A 21,179-nucleotide genomic window follows, 5' to 3' on the forward strand; every position below is an offset into this window, starting at 1 on the left:
ATTAAGCTCTCTTTCTTAGATATAGAAGTGTCACGTAATACAGACTGTTTTAACACCTCAATTTTTAGGAAAAAAGACTTACTGGACCAGGGACAAATTTTTTACAGCTTTTGTAGTTTTAATTTTAAAGCAAACGCTTTATATACCCTCTTCCACAGGGCATATTCTTTCTCCTCTGGCTGGTCTGAATTTCACAATGAGATTGCTGTTTTACAAGATTTTAAGTAATATCTATTCGGACGACTGTAATAACCCCCAGGGGCTCATACTAAACACGGCGAAATACATTTGATGCCCCAATTCCTGGTGGCTTTCGTATTTCGCGGGGATGAACGATGCGGAATGCTTATATAGAAATACTGTCATTTACCCTATTGCCTTGGAAATTTATTTTCCTATAGTATTTTGGTTGCATATTGAAAATTTACCATAATATTTTGTTGGTCGACTGTAATTAACCTCAGAACTGATATGTTAACACATACTGACCATCCTGGAATGGTACCCCGCAGGTGCAGTGTTATACGGAGCTGTTGGTAAAAAGTGGAGGTTCCTTCATGGGGGTTCAGCGGGGCAGAGCCTTATGCTGGGGTCACACATTCACGTATCACGACGGCGTATGCCCACGTATGTGGATCTTGGGCATCATCGCGGTGAAATGACCTTGAACAGCTGGTAAACAGGACACGGGCTACCGGACGTAAAGCCAGCGACGTAAATTGCGCCGCAAATGTACGCGCAAAGAAAGCAAGGTCGGACGTCTACCTGGAACTTACGCCGATCAACTTCACGTCAAGACCACGCCCACCGTTGTGGGGCTGTGCTGTTGCCAGGGGTATGAGCACATTACTACAGTTTTTAATTTTTTTTTTTATTTTTATTCTGTTTGAATCTGCGAAAGACATCTACAACACAGCTGAATATTACAGTTGAAAATTATATGCACACAAAATCGAGATTTATTATCATTGAGAGAGAGAGAGAGAGAGAGAGAGAGAGAGAGAGAGAAGAGGGAGAGAGAGAGAGAGAGAGAGAGATACTTTCTATTGTACAACAAAAACATTTCAGTAGACGCAATTAGAATAATGGTTGTAAATGAGCACATCACTGATTATATATTAACCCCATTTCTGAATGATATTTATAGCAATAACCAAGTAACCAGTCGACAAGGAACACAATACGTAGTTTTAGGAATTATGATTTATGAACGCTTTGGGAGCTCTTATATAAGATTAGCACTAGAATTGTCTTGCTTCGATTTTACCATTCAGACATACACTTAGACTTATAAAACTGTTGACTATGGGCGATTTATATTTAAGCGATATAGAATAACATCTAATAACTTATCAAACATTCTTAAAAATAAATAGGAATTCTACCTATTCAAAATAATATTTTTTTAGATGTATATAGGAATTCCTCTTAGATATTTACATTATTTGTTACACCATTATTGTAAGACTGCTATTCAGAAGAAATAAATATCTTCGACACTTCCATAATCTGAGAATACCGTGTTACCGGGAAAGTGTTCGTGTGTGTGTGTGTGTGAAAGTTATTCTAGTAGATTATACTATACGTTTGCTGTCTACAAGTGAAGTCTTTTGTTATTTTTGGCCTAAGCAGTAAAGGTTATTTCAAAAAGGACTACTAGACATCCTAACAATTGTCTTCGTCAGAAATTTCCCCAGTATTTTTATATTCGTTATCCATTTCCCACTCGCCTTTTATTGAAACCTTGTCTCCATATTCTGAATCGTGATCAGCCACCTGAGACACAGAGAAACAGCCCCTGGGTTATGAAGCCATTAGTCCTGCTCCCACACAAATGGTTCGCACTGCATGGGTCCATATAAGTACTCGTCCAACCCGGGATTATTCATGGCCTAAAGGAAACCTTACCAATAAAACCACACCCCAACTCCTCTACTGTTCCTGCGTTGCTAATCATAAATTAATTTCTTACTGGAGCAGGTGTGACAGACGACGTATAGGCGGTAGATGCCGGAATCCTGTTGACGAAAATGACCGGTTGTTGATTTCTGGTTGAGATTTGTGTACCGGAACGCTGGAATACTACCTTGGGAATGAGCCTGGGATTACCCTGTATCCCTCTGACAGATTCCAATTCATTGTTTGATTGATGATAGCGGTCAAAAGTCAGGAGAAAGTGGAAATCGTATTAGGAGCCAGTGCTAAAGGATTATTCCAAAATCCGCCATTGTCAATGAAAGAAATAACTGAGACCGTCAGGTCTTGGATAACCTGTGGCCATATTTTCAAAGTTGATTTTCCAAACAGATGATACGAGGGCGCCGACCTGACCTTTTATACCACGCTACAGCGTTGCCATGTCGTACAGGGTTGTAAATGTGTGAATCGGTTTCGCCGTAGGCTACAGCGCAATTAGGAGGCCCACGTGCTTCGCGGCGGAAAGAAAACAACGACGGCGAACAATGCAGGTGACCCTAGCGCGTACCCCGCAGCAGTCACCGTGGGTCCCACGTGCAATGCCTGGAGCTACGTCAGGAGACATTTGGCGTGACCACCCCACGACTTGTTTGAACATTTCAAAACTGGAGTGGGCTACGGCGCCCTAGTGGGCGGAGCTTAGCACCCGGACGACACGTCGCCGTACGTTTACGATTTTACGTGTGTTTTACGTTACATTTACGGTTTACTGACGTGAGCTATTGCCACTAACCAATTCCGCTCATGCGTGGGCGTGCGTGCGTTGATACGTGAATGTGTGACCTTAGCATTATGCTAAGGTCACACATTCACGTATCAACGCACGCACGGCCACGCATGAGCGGAAATTGGTAGTTGGCAACAGCTCACGTCAGTAAACGTAAATGTAACCGTAAAACACACGTAAAATCGTAAACGTACGGCGACGTGTCGTCCGGGTGTGCTAAGCTCCGCCCACTAGGGCGCCGTAGCCCACTCCAGTTTTGAAATGTTCAAAACAAGTCGTGGGTGGTCACGCCAAAAATGTCTCCTGACGTAGCTCCAGGCATTGCACGTGGGACCCACGGTGACTGCTGCGGGGTACGCGCTAGGGTCACCTGCATTGTTCGCCGTCGTTGTTTTCTTTCCGCCGCGAAGCACGTGGGCCTCCTAATTGCGCTGCAGCCTACGGCGAAACCGATTCACACATTTACAACCCTGTACGACATGGCAACGCTGTAGCGTGGTATAAAAGGTCAGGTCGGCGCCCTCGTATCATCTGTTGGAAAATCAACTTGAAAATATGGCCACAGGATTATCCCAAGACCTGACGGTCTCAGTTATTTTTTTGTCTTTCATTGACAATGGCGGATTTTGGAATATTCCTTTAGCACTGGCTCCTAATACGATTTCCACTTTCTCCTGACTTTTGACCGCTATCATCAATCAAACAATGAATTGGAATCTGTCAGAGGGATACAGCGTAATCCCAGGCTCTATTCCCAAGGTAGTATTCCAGCGTTCCGGTACACAAATCTCAACCAGAAATCAACAACCTGGGTCATTTTCGTCAACAGGATTCCGGCATCTACCGCCTATACGTCGTCTGTCACACCTGCTCCAGTAAGAAATTAATTTATGATTAGCAACGCAGGTGTTATTGGTAAGGTTTCCTTTAGGCTATGAATAATCCCGGGTTGGACGAGTACTTATATGGACCCATGCAGTGCGAACCATTTGTGTGGGAGCAGGACTAATGGCTTCATAGCCCAGGGCCCCAGGGGCTGTTTCTCTGTGTCTCAGGTGGCTGATCACGATTCAGAATATGGAGACAAGGTTTCAATAAAAGGCGAGTGGGAAATGGATAACGAATATAAAAATACTGGGGAAATTTCTGACGAAGACAATTGTTAGGATGTCTAGTAGTCCTTTTTGAAATAACCTTTACTGCTTAGGCCAAAAATAACAAAAGACTTCACTTGTAGACAGCAAACGTATAGTATAATCTGCTAGAATAACTTACACACACACACGAACACTTTCCCGGTAACACGGTATTCTCAGATTATGGAAGTGTCGAAGATATTTATTTCTTCTGAATAGCAGTCTTACAATAATGGTGTAACAAATAATGTAAATATCTAAGAGGAATTCCTATATACACTAAAAACTATTATCTTGAATAGGTAGAATTCCTATTTATTTTTAAGAATGTTTGATAAGTATTAGATGTTATTCTATATCGTTTAAATATAAATCGCCCATAGTCAACAGTTTTATAAGTCAAAGTGTATGTCTGAATGGTAAAATCGAAGCAAGACAATTCTAGTGCTAATCTTATATAAGAGCTCCCAAAGCGTTCATAAATCATAATTCTTAAAACTACGTATTGTATTCCTTGTCGACCGGTTACTTGGTTATTGCTATAAATATCATTCAGAAATGGGGTTAATATATAATCATGATGTGCTCATTTACAACCATTATTCTAATTGCGTCTACTGAAATGTTTTTGTTGTACAATTAGAAAGTATCTCTCTCTCTCTCTCTCAATGATAATAAATCTCGATTTTGTGTGCATATAATTTTCAACTGTAATATTCAGCTGTGTTGTAGATGTCTTTCGCGGATTCAAACAGAATAAAAAATTAAAAAAAAATTAAAAACTGTAGTAATGTGCTCATACCCCTGGCAACAGCACAGCCCACAACGGTGGGCGTGGTCTTGACGTGAAGTTGATCGGCGTAAGTTCCAGGTAGACGTCCGACCTTGCTTTCTTTGCGCGTACATTTGCGGCGCAATTTTACGTCGCTGGCTTTACGTCCGGTAGCCCGTGTCCTGTTTACCAGCTGTTCAAGGTCATTTCACCGCGATGATGCCCAAGATCCACATACGTGGGCATACGCCGTCGTGATACGTGAATGTGTGACCCCAGCATTAGCCAAGTAACATTGCTTACTAGGTTAGGTTAGGTTAGTGTAGTTCCTTTTATAATAAGAACCTCTTCTTGAACATGTGGCTCCCATATGCTTTGCATATGCACAGAGCCATTCCAGGGTGGCAATAATAACAACATACAAATTCTCTCTCCCTGTGTTACGCCAACCAAAAATAAAAAGTCCCATTCGCAAAGGGTCCATGTGAAAGATCTGAGGTTAAATAATAATTGACTGACAATAAACAACTCCATCATTGTTAATAGTTTAGGATAAATCAATTTCCGGAGTAATAAGCCGTGCAGAGCAGTTTTACTGTAACATTTACAGTAGGCTAAGTGTTAGGTACAAAACCTTAATGGTGAATGTTCTGTGTTAAAATTTAGCAGATTCTAAAGCCCCGTACACCTTTGGAAACATTGTTAGGAAACGGTTTCCAAAGAGCTTGGAAACGGTTTAAAGGAAACTGTTTCCAAACTGTATTGGCAAAACAGTTTCCAAACTGCTTCAAACTGTTTCCAAACAGTTTGGAAACTGTTTCCAAACTGTTTGTAAACGATTTCCAAACACCATTTCACGAATTACTGTTTCCCATCCAGAATGGGAAACACTGCGTGTGTGCGTGTGTGGGGCGCGCGGCCGAGGCGACGATGAATTAGTACCTACTCCGAGAACTTGCAGTAATAACACCATGTGGTCTGCCGAGAAACCTCTAGAACTAATTGAATTGCTGCATTCATCCCCAACATGTGGGATGTAACAAATGTGGATTACAAAAATAGAATTAAAAAGATGGATGCCTGACGGGGATAGCTGATAAACTTTCTATAACTGTAAGTGATACATAAAAGAAGATAAAAGCCATTAAAGTACAATTCAGAGGGAACATGTGAAACTGACTTCACTGAAAAGAAGTGGAAGTTCCCCAAAGAAGTGCTCATGGTTTGGTTACGAGCCCCTCCTGTTTTGCTGCAGGGCCAAGAATCCAGAGGAAGCCGGCCAACCGACTCACCAGAGAGAGAGGCAAGGCGATGTTACAATTACCCTAACTTAATAAGTGCTATTAGTATTATTACCGTAACATAATAACTGTTAATAAATCAGGTAAAAAATAGATCTCATTTATGTAGAGATAGGTAAGCTGATATTATTAGTAGTAGTATTACCACAACATAATATCTGTTATTAGCATTATTATCCCAACATAATAACTGTTGCAAAAGTAGGTAAAAAATAGGTGTCATTTATGTATACAATTTAATCTTATCAATGCTCAGCAGACATCTACAGGTACATTTACAGGCAGTCTTTTTACCTAACATGCCCTACGCGTAATTACCCTCGCCAAGGAACACTTCCTTCCGGTGAGAGAAAGTAATCTTGAAACTCCTTCCTTATGTCCCGTGCATCCACAGTACTCCTTCGTGGTATATTTTGCAAATCAATGAACCCTTCACCTTCATTCATTGCTGCTCTCCATGATCCTGCAGTTATACTGGCATTATCCACATTTTCCGAGTCAAACGTACCGGGTGGTGAATAAACATTTCTCGACTCCACATTCCTGGTAGAAAATTATGCAAATATGAGGCGTTGTCAGAGTAACACACTCTACCTTGTCTGGGTGTAATGAAATAGGTTTTAGAAACACTCTGAAATTAAGAGGCTAAAATTCCAAACGCATTTTCTACTATCCTCCGAGCCCTACACAATCTGTAATTAAAGATTCCTCCTCCAGGGGAAGACTTATCTAAATTTCCTGGAAAATGGTTTCAGTAAGTAACGTGATAAAGCAAAGGCGTCATCTCCAACAAACATGTATGGCACAGGAATGTGGTCCCTCTGCAAGTGGCTGGTCTGGTGGTAGCCTGAGCCGCTTCTGCTCTACTTTCTCATACAAACTCGTATATTTAAACACACCTCCATCCGAAATTCTGCCTTGACATCCTACATCTGCATAATAAACTGGTATCTGCATTTACGCACGCCATGAGTACAATGCTGTGTGCCCTTTGTAGTTAAAGAAAAGGCTTCCACAATTCTTTGGAGCTTGTATTTGAACGTGCTTCCCATCCAGTGCAGCAATACAGTGTGGAAAGTTCCATCTGTGGGAGAACCCATTTGCTGCTGCAATCCATTCTTCTTCCGTAGCAGGCATCTGAGGAGAAATATACGTAGTCAGTGAAATAACACACATGCACACATAATATGATACCCTTGCAATTGAGATACTGCGATGAGGAGAAGAATGATCATCGGTAGACTAATGATTTATCTCTCTCTCTCTCTCTCTCTCTCTCTCTCTCTCTCTCTCTCTCTCTCTCTCTCCAGAGATGATACAATACCCAATGGGATGGAATGTGAAGCGAAAGAGCCTCTAATATTATTATTGAAAATAATGAGTATATTAACACCAGTAAAGTCACAGTACAAACCGACAGCAATAATAATGATAGATAGAAATAATGATAATGAGAATAGTAATAATTCTAACAATAATGCATAATAATTATGACAATATTGATGATATTAAAAACAATATAACAGGAACTCTGGCAACAAATAATAACAACAAAAACAACAACAACAACAACAATAACAACGATATTTAAAAGTGTTTTTCTTCTCTTTCAGGTTGCTGAAGTTGAATCTGAGCAAGAAACTGATGCAGTAATTGAGAGTTCACATCAAGCTGAAACACCTCAGAGCGCTTTCCCGCCCCGTCGTTCGTCAGCTAAAAGGCCTGCTGACGAAGTGAAAGAAGCATTTCACTTGATGAAGTCTCTAACAACATGTCACTACAGGGCGGGATGAATATCATGTGTTCGGTGAAAATGTTGCCCATAACTGAGAGCATGCGGAAGAAGTAAGCACAGCATAAAATTAATGAAATAATTTTCAACTTGGAAATGGGGTGCTTTTTGGGGAGGGTGCGGCTCAGTTCACCCCCACAAACTTGATATACAGGACAAAGGTATTCAGGGTTTCCTGTGCCAACATCGCAAGGCATCCCACAGTACTTTACCGCCCCAAGTGGTGCCTCTACTCCAAGTTGCTCTCCTTCCCCAAACTCATGTAGTAATTATTGTGATTAAAATATGATTCCTACATAAATATGTTTTTCTAGTAAACACACCTTTCATATTGTTCTTAAATGCCATAAGGTAAAAGAGAGAGAGAGAGAGAGAGAGAGAGAGAGAGAGAGAGAGAATACTTCTGGTTTTCTTATTTTACCTTAACATAACCTTTCAGTGCTGAGATCAAAGCTTCACAGACCTCAGGAACCACAGCTGAGATGGTCTGCTTCGATATCCTGAAGGTGTACAGATGCTCGTAAAGGAATCTCCACTTGCAACCAAATACCTCAGTGTAATAGCCTTTCTGTATTTTGTATCCTTTCGAGATATACTGGGAGCCACCATCCGTAAAAGTAGTTCAAAGTCACTTGAGCACATCCGAACAAAATTGGTGAAACCTCCACCATCTAATTTCAGTTCCGCCAAAAGCAAATCACCATAGGGTCCTTTTTCAAACAATTCCTCTCCCATATCTTTCTCTTTTTCTTGACCTCCCTTGACTTTATCAAAAGTGCCAAGTAAAATACAGGACGCTGCTGCAGCAACCTCTACACTCATCACAGGCATGACCACAACTGAGGTGTGGACAGGAAACATTGTTTGGTAGTTTACAATTATTTGCAGACTGTTTCCAAACAGTTTGGAAACTGATTCCAAACTGTTTGGAATCAAGTTTTCGGAAACAGTTTCCAAACAATGTTTCCAAGTGTGTACGGGGCATAAGACGCCTCAGAATTTGGCAGTCTCCATTCTTGAATGTGGTGTGTGTTAATAGAATGTTCTAGTGAGCAAAACTATTGCCAATTTTTTATTGAATTACGTAATTTATTTTCTACTCTTATATGTCAGTGTTTATGTAAGGAGGAATCACCTTCAATGTGAGTTTGAGCAAGCTATTTTAATACAACCAGGTTTGTTTGGTAGTTTACTGTTGGTGGGAAGGGCGAGGGATACCATCACCACCTCCGGCTGCAATGAATCCACTTGCCTAATAGCCTCGTTCAGAGACTAACGTACTATGCCACGGCCCAGTGTTAGGTGATTATTCTACACATTGCTTCATCTCGGGTTTTCCCCTCCAGTCGTCTGTTGTGATAGTTTGCTGTATTGTGAATATTTTGCTTATTGTTCTTTTTCTTGGTTTTTGGTGGATAGCCAAAACCCAGGAAACATGTAAGCCTTCTGATAGCCAACCCAAAATGTTTTGCCTTGGGTGCAGAGATGCAGATGCAACTGCTTCCTTTCCCCTTTGATGTAAAACCCACATCCAGTTTATAATAAATTTACTGATGCAGAAAGTATAAGCATGATTGTAAGAGGAAGTTGAAGAAGAAGACATTGTACATCTTCATCATCTTCATTGTCTCTTGTTTGCTTGTTTGCATACCTCCTTATAGTCTATTCTTCGGCAGAAGAAGCACTGGGATCTCTCAATGGTTCTCCCATGTCTCTGGACAGGGAACCTGTGTCGGGGGCCCCATAGGATCCCCGTGGGGCGGGAGAACCAGGTGCTCAGGTAAGCTATGACTTGGCTTCCACAAGCCGAGTCTGTGTACGTGGGTCCTGTGGCCACGGACTCCCAAGTCACCAATACTGAACATCGGAAGTCACTCCTAGGTCTGGTAAGGAACCTTCAGCTGCATGGGGTTCCAAGGTTTTGACTTGGAAACTCATTCCTCTCTCGGACCCTTGTGGCAACGTCATCCGTTGCACTCATCAGGCCTCGGATGTACCGTGTGCATACTTGCGAATGTTGGGCCTAGTGAATTTTGGTTTTGAATTTCGAACATTTATTTGTTGTTTTATTAAGACTTGTTAGGGAGGACTGGTGAGAGCTTAAAACTGATCAGGTAACTTGCGCACCAGAGGATATTGTAACCACATTTCTCACTTGATGTTTGTCTGAATATTAACTTGCAGATAGCCTCGCTCTGACTTTCCTTAATGATTAACTAAACCATATTTCTTCAGGTTATGACAAGATGATCACTAAGTTAAAGAGCTCTAGTTTAACATGAAAAGTTATCGGGGAAACTTTCTAGAGGCGATACTTTAGTCTTATCTCTAAGAAAGGTAAGAATAACTTCTTGACATGGCAAAAATATCTGACGTTTAAATACTTTTGTTTTAAAAATAACATATTTAAATTGACTGGGCTAGACTGCTGTATTCCTTATTCCAGAATCCCCTTATATTATTATTTAATGACTATGATATGAAAGGAAATTTTAATAGTTCTGCCATGTTCATTATTCCAAAATGCTATACAGTACTATATTAGTTAATGACAATGGTTTGAAAGGAAATTTTAAAAATGCCATCATACTTTTCTTAATTTCAGAATGCTATATTTTTATTAATGACAATGATATGAAAAGAAATTTTACTCTGCCCTATTCATTATTCTAGAATGCTATATATTTTTAGTAATTTCAATGATAGGAAATTTTAATAGCTCTGCCATATTTGTTATTCTAGAATTAGTTAATGATAGAGTTTTATATGTCTGTGGGTATGTATTAATTTCAGCCTGTTTTAAGATTCTCACAGCATTGATGAATTTGAATTTAGAAAACTATGTTGGTATTCCTTGTTAACCGAGTATTCGCTGTTGCTAAAATATCACCCAGAAATAGGATCAGTATAATTATTCACCTGATCTGCCATTTGTTCATACATGGAACAACAACCTTCGGTCTTAACAATAGGATAATCCTCTAGCGCTAGCTGGAAGATTGTCCTATTGTTAAGACCTCAGATTTGTTAGCTATGAAAATAAAAATTAAGACCTCAGGTTTGTTAGCTATGAAAAATACAAATTAGTTAAAAAAATTTGTCATTTCAAACAAACTGTTGCTGACGTAAAAAATTTAATATGGACACTTAAAAATCATTGAAATATATTGGATTACCTTTTCATATTTTCTTGGTCACCTGTAATCCCTGGAGAAGTTGGTCCCTTCTGGATGGCTTCACCTTCATTCTCTCCAATGAAGGAGTTCTGATCTCCCATTAAGGAGTTCTGGTCTCCAGTGAAGGAGTTCTGGTCACCAGCAACGGACCCTTCATCTCTTCTTATTCCTCTCTCGAGAGAATAAGACAGGACCTAGCCTAATGGTTAGACAACAGGAACCACATAATATGAGTGCCTTTACACACTCCCTTTCTCGATACGCTTCTGTTCCCGGACACTTCGAGAGTTGTGTTTCGGGCCGTATACCAGGAGTAGTTGCTAACTTTCAGCCTAGGTATGGTGGAATCGAAACAGCAAGCACTTCCACGTCAATATCCTAGAACTTACAGCAGCCTTCTTGGCTTTGCAAACATTTCAGGATTGAGTGGTGGGGCACTCTGTGGTCCTGATTAGCTGCTCAACAAGCAAGGAGGACTGGTAGCACAAGAAGAATGTAGTGGCAGACAAACTCAAGTCGCCAGGGTCAGATGATAGGAACAGTGGTGTCTTCATACCCAGTTGTCGTGGAAAGATTGTTCAACCTTTGGGGACATGGGAAGCAGCAGAAAACGCCATCCACACCCTTGTAACAATCTCAACATGTACACTTTTCCTCCATTTTGTCAGGTGATCTATTATATTGTACCTAAAGGGTACAGTGAGTTGTTTCACTGAGCAAGCTGTGGAAGAACCATCAACCAAGAAATCTGGTCATCAAATCTTGTATATTTGATTAATCTTAAAGATGGTTCGTTAAGAGATTGATGGATTGAGCTTGAAATGAACGTTTTTTTTTCTAACTGCATATATAAATTTTGTGATTGTCAAGCCATTGTGGCCCATAGTGGTGTCAGAATTGCCATACTAGACCTCCAGATATGTAGGACATGCTATGCAAGGTTTAATACAATATCAACCAATAAGAATTAATACTCTTAACCTGGCACAAAAGAAGTAGGAGTTGAGACAGGACAGATTAATGTAGCATTTTTTGATAGAAACTCAATAGTATATTTTAAGGTTTTTGGCAAGAGAATGGGAATGAATGAAAATCTGAAAAAGATGCATGGTATTTGTAAGTATAGTTTATGAACATATTACTACCAGTATGTTAGGATAGTTTTTATAGAAAATAAGCTTGTTTGGAAATCTAAGTATTCTGTCGTTTGAATTTTACCAGATTTAGGGATGTTAAGTCATAAGATTACTTTCAGGTTCAAGTAATTCTCTCAAACCAACTACTTTTCCTTTGAGAGACTTGTATCAGAGGGAGTTCACCTTCCACTTCCCAGCAAATTCTGTTTGGATGAAGTCGTCAGCCTGATGCCCTTTCTACTGCTTAGGTCAACAGGAGCATTGTGGATATCTTGGGGGAACTGCAACAGTTTCCTGATTGAAGTCTAGTCTCTAGCTGGTGAGCTGAGACTGTTAACCAGTAAATATAGAGATGATAAATGATTCACATACATTGAAATGTTTAGGAAAGTAACATTTATGATTATGAATATTAAATGGAATTTCATGAAAGTCTGATAAATCTCTTAAAGATGCCTACAGTGGCAAAGACTCAATTAGTGCTATTAATTATCAATTATGAAGACCTGTATGTAGAATGCTTGAAGCTTGAGTTTAGCTATAATTTTCCTTTTATTAATGTCTTTTAGGCAAAGGGAGCTCAAAATTCCATAATTTCATTGACATTTCTCTCATCTTTCCAGGGGAACTACGCTTGCAAGTTACTGAAGGAATCAATAGATTTCAAAGGAAAGTCAATGAGGTGATGGGAAACTTTACTGTCAAACCTTTCTTGTGTCGAGCCCAGTCTCAACAAACTGATGATCCTGAAGCCACTGAGGAATTAAATTTTTTTTATCAAAGTTTTTGTAAATGCCTTGAAAATGATACTTTATCTTGGCATATTATTTGCTTGATCTCATTCCAACTTTATTGTGCATCTTTGCAGAAATGTAGGTACCTTATTTTACACCAAATCTACAGGTAGTACTGTGTTTTGGACAGCATATTTATTTTGGACATTATAATTTGGTTCATTATCTTTGACCTTCCTTTTGGAGATGCATTGAATATGCTACTTTATCATGAAATATTACTTGTTGATTCCATTCCAGCTGTTATATCTTAAGCTGTTATCACACTAGTCATTTCTTGCTAGCGGTTTTGGCCAGCATCCAGCATCCAGCCGATGCTCGCGAGCAAAAGTGTTTCATCGTCACACTTGGACCTCGTGGTTTCGAGAAGCAGTAGGAAAAAGTAAACAAAACTAAGCAGAGTTAAAATCTGAGGTTCAAAGATCGATCCTGTTTAACAAAAATAAGTCGTATAAGACTTGCAGAAAGAAATACGTAAGAAAATGTATTGAAAAATAATTCAAATGCTTAACAGTAAGTTAGGCTCAAATTTTGATAAAACAGAATGTAGATAGTCATGGCCAACTTTATATTTAGAGCTAAAGAAAATAACAGAACCAAATATGTTAACACATACATTTATAGTAAAGTAGGTGATTGAACTAAAATGTAACATTTAACAGTACCTAAGTGTCAAGCTTTTATTTGCATAGATGGAAATTTATTTGGCGCTTGTTACCCAACACTTTGGCTAGACTGGTATCAAGTAAAAAGAATTATAGAAATTATTAATTTATTAACAATAAATAGAATAACTTAATAGTAACAGATGACACTTAGGTTGGAATGTGGGTACACTTGAAATTATCTAGATGGCTGAAGATGGTACGTAGTGGTTTAGAATGTGGGTACATTCTTGAAATTGTCTAGATGGCTGAAGATGGTAGATCCATGATGACAGATCTTGCACCAGGTAAGTAAAATGGTACATCCAACAGTCATATAAGTTAAGACAAAATATCAAACAGACAAGACACCATAAGGCAAGATAACGTCAAGCAAGGCAAGGTAAGGTAAGGTAGAGTGTCTGCAAAATAAATACACAAACAATAGCTTAGAACAAAAAGGTCCTGTTAAAATATCACTGTTAAACCATAATAGCTTTACATAATAATTATTTACATAGAACGTAAGGTGTACAATAAAGAGCAAATAACTTCTTACCATGTGAAAGGTTGCGAGGTTCGTAAGGTAGTGGCTATCACTTGGAAAGTAAATCAAAAGTAAACAATAAGTAATACCAAGGACACTAAAATGACTAACAGAACAACCATCGCCATCTATTAAAGCAAATGCAAACACCACCCAAGGATGATAGAATGGACAACCAACGCCATCTATTAGATGAAAATACAACCAACACTCAGATTCTAGTTTTAAGAAAGGAAATACCTGACAAACCCCCATACCAAGAAAAACTAGAATCTAAGTAAAACTAAAATATTCAAAATTATATACATCGGCTAAGCATGTCGGAACAGATATCCGACCCCTTGATATACTCAACCAGGAAATAAGGTTGCAGGCTAAGAGCCCATCACATTAAACTATAATTCTTATTCCTCATGGAATTTAGATAAGTTAATGGAAGATTCTGTTTGCAGGAGAATTCTTTCCAATACAGATATTCCTTAAATTTTAAAATAGACCATACAATAGCGTAACACTATTAATTGTAGAGTAAAGTCTTTCTGCATCTGAAAATTTCTTTCCAGCATATGACAGGCATAAGAACATTATCACTTTCTTGCAATAAAACTGCGCAAATACCATCCATGGATGCATCTGTTCGAAGATAGGTCTTATTAAAATCTGGCAATAACAAAATAGAATTAGTTAGAGAACCTTTCAAATTATTGAAACTTAATTTGTTCATCAGTCCATTTCAGAATATTGCAACTCCCTTTCTTAAGCATAGTTGTTAACGGTGCAGAAAGAACAGAAATGTGGAATGAACTTATTATAAAAATCCTACAACTCCAACAAAAGATCTTAATCGTTTCTTTGTTTCTGGAAGGGGAAGATTTACTATATCAGCAATTCTATTATCAAGAGGTGTTAAAAGAATTTTAACCGAGAGAATATCCTAAATACTTAATTTTCTTATAAGTAAAGAAGCATTTCTTAGGGCCAACTGTTAAACCATGTTCTCTTAACCTATAAATTTTTTTTAAGATGAACTATATGATCTGACCAATTATTACTATAAATAAGGAAATTATCAAAATAACACTTAGTATTTTCCAAACAAGCCAAGACTTTTCTCAGAAGTCTAACAAAAGTTGAACAAGCTGTGCTAAGTCCAAATGGCATCTTCTTGAATTGCATCAAACCATGCTTTGTTGCAAATGCAGTATACTTTCGGCTTTCTAAAGTTAAGGGTACCTGCCAGTATCCTTTTGACAAATAATGTTCTGCAAAATAGATTTTATTAGCAAGTTTATGTAAAGCTTCATTCATACGTGGCATGGGTTCAGCATCAAATACGGTTATTTCATTAAGACTTCGAAAGTCAACACACAATCTCAGATCCATCTTGCTTCTTAAAGACAACTGGGGAACAATATGGAGAATTAGATTGTTCAATTATATCCAATGAGAGCATTTGATCAACCAGATTGTTAAATTCATCAGTTAAACTAATTGGAACAGGATAAGGTTTAGCACGAACTGGAATATTATAGGTCAATTTAATATGTTCCATATATCTAGCAACTCCAGGTCTATCACTAATTACATTAAACTTATCCAAAACATTAACAAGTTCATCAGTTTGAGAATTTTTAAGATTCTTACTTATTTGATAACTGGTTTTATCAACCTCCAGATATTCCATATCACATAGATCTGGAACAGGTTCTCCAACATTGACAACCTCAAAGTTAACATTTCCAAACAAACCATTTGAAGTTTTGAACTCTTCTACTGCTTTTTGAATAAAGTTTACAATCTTCCTTCTAAAGTACTTCAACATATTGGCATGATACAGTTTAAGATTATTTCCTACTTTTACAAAATAGTCAACTCCATTACTATGGCAACGATTAATCACATAAGGTCCTTTCCACTGCATTAGAAATTTGTTTGTATTATTTGGCAACATAATTAGAACATCTCCCTCCACAAAGTTTCTTGGCTTTGCTTCAAGATCAAAACTATTTACGTGAATTTATTTCAGCATTACTAACTGCAATCTGGGCCATCTCTTGCAATCGAGAACTCAGATCTAAAACATACTGGTAAGTAGTTTTGATTTCATCATCAGCATTGTTACCAGTAACCAATTCATGAAGGATTGTTAAAGGGCCACGGACACTACGTCCATACAAAAGTTCAAATGGGCTAAACTAAGAGCATCGTTGGGAATTTCACGATAAGCGAAAAGAACAGGAATATACCGGTCCCATTCTGTTGGATGATCACTTACAAACTTTCTTTAACATTTTTAAGTACACCATTCATCAGTTCTACAGTTCCATTACATGCAGCATGATATGGGCTTGTGAATAAAGCTCTAATTGATAATAATCTAGGTATTTCTGCCATGAGATCAGACTTAAACAGAGTTCCCCTGTCGCTCAGTATTTCTTTTGGTACCCAAACTCTACAAAATACTTCTACTAAACTTTCAGCTATAGTAACAATATCAATATTTCCGAGAGGTACAGCTTCAGGGTAGCGTGTAGCTAAATCAATTATTGTAAGAATATACTTGTGACCACGACTTGAGGCTGGAACAATCTGACCCACAATATCAATAGCCACTCTACTGAATGGTTCAGAAACTATAGGCATTTTAAAAAGACAACACTTTCTTTACGCTTTTCCCAAATTTCTGACATTTCTGACATTTATACTTATTTGATAACTGGTTTTATCAACCTCCAGATATTCCATATCACAGATCTGGAACAGGTTCTCCAACATTGACAACCTCAAAGTTAACATTACCAAACAATATCTATCAATCTCTGCACTTGTCCTCTGCCAATAAAATTTACCAAGCATTTTGTCAATAGTTTTCCTAGAAGAAAAATGACCAGTAATAAGTGATTCATGTGCAAGTTTCATAACTATCTCTATACTTGAGGAACTAAAATTTGCATTTTACAAACATCTAGCTGATTTTTACTTTGCACACACTTACGATAAATCACATTATTATTTACTACATACTTAACTCTCCCTTTGCAAGTTATTTCTTCCTCCTCCTTCAAGCTTTTCCTAATTGACTACAGAGAATCACATGTCCACTGTTTATTACTAAAATCTACTGGATTTACTTGAACTTCAGACAAGACATCAGACAAAGGTTTTAATAGTTTTCCCAAGACTGTTCTCTTTTAACCACATTAACATTTAAATTATTTATAACTAATTCGTTAAATGGCACAAGTATTTTACTCAATTCTATTCCTGCCTGTATGTGATGTTTTAATCCAGGTATTAACCCAAAAATTACATCAGAACATTTAATTGGTGCTACGATAGCATTTACTCTACCGGAAAAGAATTTACTTCTAATGTAACATCTAATTTTGGGCAGATATATTGGAACACCCATGAAATTATACACCTTCACAGTTTTAGCCTTACTGAGATAAGGTGTTGGAATCAATGTTTCGTTAAGAACAACAGTATTACACCCAGTATCAAACAAGACCTCTACGGTTTTGTTAAAAACTATTCCTTTCTCATCCACAATAGCATTCTTGGGTTTTTCTTCACTAGCTAGAGCGATACTGATCTTAGGAATATTTTTATTAGAAGATTTAGACTGAGCAAAATTAACAGGATTTTGACAATTTGGTTTAATATGCCCAATTTCTTTACATAGGTGGCACTGCAATGTTTTAAGAGCAAAATTAACAGGATTTTGACAATTTGGTTTAATATGCCCAATTTCTTTACATAGGTGGCACTGCAATGTTTTAAGATAATCAACACCTACTTTATCAGATTTAGGTTGCATTCCTAACTTTGAACATTTATCAGACTTAAATTTAGAATTTCTACATTTCCGTGAGCAATCAGATACCTATCAGCAGCTAACGCCATTTAATGAGAATTTTTACAAACCCTTTCTAAAAGAAAAGTTCGCAAATCCCTTGAACTATTAGCCAACAATTGATCCATAATCATAAAATCAGACATCATAAGATTTATTAACATCAGCTAATTGCAACCACTTATGAAAATTCTGTCTTAGTCTATATGAATACTGCACAAAGCTTTCAATAACTTCAATAAATCCCTCTAAATTTCTTTCGATATACCTGAGGATTGACCTGAAACTTTCAATAAGGCTGCCTTCAATTCCTGATAATTACTTGCAATAGCAGGGTCAAGTCCACAGAACACTTTCAAAGCTCGTCCCCTTAATAATGTGCCTAACATAATACCATAGTCTTCCTGATCCCATTTATGAAATTCAGCTAATTTCTCAAATCTATTCATGTACACATCAATTTAATCAGTTTTCTCATCAAAGGGGGGAATTTTAGGCAAAGTATTACATTCTCGCTACCTACACCACCTATAGCACCACTTTCTCAACTCTGCTTTGGCTAACTCAAGTTTCCTGTCTTCCTCCTCCCCCCCTTTCCCCCCCTTTCTCCTCCCCCCTTTTCTGCCAACTTCTCCCCTTTTCTGCCCCAACTCTCTCCCCTTTTCTGCAACGTCTCTCCCCTTTTTCTGCCAACTCTCTCCCCTTTTCTGCCAACTCTCTCCCCTTTTTGCTTTTCTGCCAACCCCTTTTTCCTCTCCCGTTTCTGCCAACTCTCTCCCTTTTCTGCCAACTTTCTCCCCTTTTTCTGCCCACTCTCCCTCCCCCTTTTCGTGCCAACTTTTCTCTCTCCCCTTTTTCTGCCAACTCTCTCCCCCTTTTCTGCCAACTCTCTCCCCTTTTCTGCCAACTCTCTCCCCTTTTCTGCCAACTCTCTCCCCTTTTCTGCCAACTCTCTCCCCTTTTCTGCCAACTCTCTCCCCTTTTCTGCCAACTCTCTCCCCTTTTTTCCTGCCAAACTCTTCTCCCAATTTTACTAACTCTCCCCTTTTTTTTCTGCCAACTCCCTTTTCCCCCCCTTTTTTTTTTTTTTTTTTTTTTCTGCAACTCTCTCCAAAAACCCTTTTCTGCCAACTCTCTCCCCTTTTCTGCCAACTCTCTCCCCTTTTCTGCACTCTCTCTCCCCTCTGCCAACTCTCTCCCCTTTTCTGCACAACTCTCCCCTCTTTTCTGCCAACTCTCCAACCCCTTTTCTGCCAACTCTCTCCCCTTTTCTGCAACTCTATCCCCTTTTCTGCAAAATCTCTCCCTTTTCTGCCAACTCTCTCCCCTTTTCTGCCACTCTCTCCCCTTTTCGCAACCTCTCTCCCCTTTTCCCCTTTTTGCCAACCTCTCCCCTACTGCCAACTTCTCCCTTTTCTGCCAACTCTCTCCCCTTTTCTGCCAACTCTCTCTTTTCTGCCAACTCTCTGCCAACTCTGCCAACTCTCTCCCTTTTCTGCCCAACTCTCCTCCCCTTTTCTTCCAATCTCTCCCCTTTTCTGCCAACTCTCTCCCCTTTTCTGCCAACTCTCTCTCCCCTGCCAACTCTCTCCCCCTTTTCTGCCAACTCTCTCCCCTTTTCTGCCAACTCTCTCCCCTTTTCTGCCAACTCTTCCCCTTTTCTGCCAACTCTCTCCCCTCTGGCCAACTCTTTTTTCCCTCCCCTGCAACTCCCCTTTTCTCCCTTCTGCCAACCTCTCTCCCCTTTTCTGCCAACTCTCTCCCCTTTTCTGCCAACTCTCTCCCCTTTTCTGCCAACTCTCTACTTTTCTGCCAACTCTCTCCCCTTTTCTGCCAACTCTCTCCCCTTTTTTCTGCCAACTCTCTCCCCTTTTTCTTCCAACTCTCTCCCCTTTTCTGCCAACTCCTCTCCCCTTTTCCTGCCAACTCTCTCCCTTTTCCCCTGCCAACTCCCCCTCTCCCCCTTTTCTGCCAACTCTCTTCCCCTTTTCCTGCCAACTCTCTCCCCTATCTTTCTCGCCTTTTCTGCCAACTAACAAACCTTTTCTACTCTTTCAGCTACTCTGTCCTCTCTAGCCTGTTGCTTTGCTATAAATTCCTCAGCTTCAGCAGTTTTCATACCTAGCATAAGGAAAATGAATACACAAAAGGAATATTCAAGGAAGAGAAAACAATCGGAACTTAAGGAACATTAAACTAACATTCCCCCTAACAAGCCCTACAATCATTAAGACTGAATTAGCTAGAATTAATAGGATAACGATACAGTTCTAATTCACTTCCTGACCTCGACCTTTTCCTTGAACGTAATAAGACTACACGAACAAATACAAATTTATATTACACCACAACGAGAATTTACTCCACTTTAAATAAAGTGCTTTCACACGACAACTCGCCAGACACAAAAGAAACAACAGACAGAACTTTACCTTAAATCCAGTGATATTACTCCCAGTGACAGGCCACAAAAACCTTGCAGAACACTTAAATGAAATCCACCAACCTTCACAGGTAACGAAGTTCACAGTTGTCGGTAGTAAACTGTAAATATAAATTATACAAAAGTTAACCAGTCTAGCAACTCTGCAAATGATCCTACTTACTGTGCCAATTGTCAAGCTTATATTTGCAAAGATGGAAATGTATTTGGCGCTTGTTACCTAACACTTTGGCTAGACTGGTATCAAGTAAAAAGAATTATAAGAATTATTAATTCATTAACAATAAATAGAATAATTTATAATATTAATAGATGACAAGTAGGTTGGAATGTGGTTACACTCTTGAAATTATCTAGATGGCTGAAGATGGTAGATCCATGATGACAGATCTTGCACCAGGTAAGTAAAATGGTACATCCAACAGTCATATAAGTTAAGACAAGATGTCAAACAGACAAGACACCATAAGGCAAGATAATGTCAAGCAAGGCAAGGCAAGGTAAGGTAAGGTAGAGTGTCTGCAAATTAAATGCACAAACAATAGCTTAGAACAAAAGGTCACTGTTAACATATCACTATTAAACCATAATAGCTTTACATAATAATTATTTACATAGAACGTAAGGTGTACAACAAAGAGCAAATAACTTCTTACCACGTGAAAGGTTGAGAGGTTCGTAAGGTAGTGGCTATCACTTGGAAAGTAAATCAAAAGTAAACAATAAGTAATACCAAGGACACTAAAATAACGAACAGAACAACCAACGCCATCTATCAAAGCGAATGCAAACAACACCCAAGGATGATAGAATGGACAACCAACGCCATCTATTGGATGAAAATACAACCAACACTCAGATTCTAGTTTTAAGAAAGG

The 21,179-nt window shown here is 38.8% G+C and overlaps 1 pseudogene; it reads left to right on the top strand.

Moving 5' to 3' along the window:
* The first annotated feature begins 5,583 nt into the window (after positions 1-5,583).
* LOC135212419 (uncharacterized) lies at positions 5,584-7,852 on the top strand (annotated as a pseudogene).
* Positions 7,853-21,179: the final 13,327 nt, after the last annotated feature.

This window comes from Macrobrachium nipponense, chromosome 41 (genome assembly GCF_015104395.2).
Source record: "Macrobrachium nipponense isolate FS-2020 chromosome 41, ASM1510439v2, whole genome shotgun sequence".
In the NCBI taxonomy this organism is placed as follows: domain Eukaryota; kingdom Metazoa; phylum Arthropoda; class Malacostraca; order Decapoda; family Palaemonidae; genus Macrobrachium; species Macrobrachium nipponense.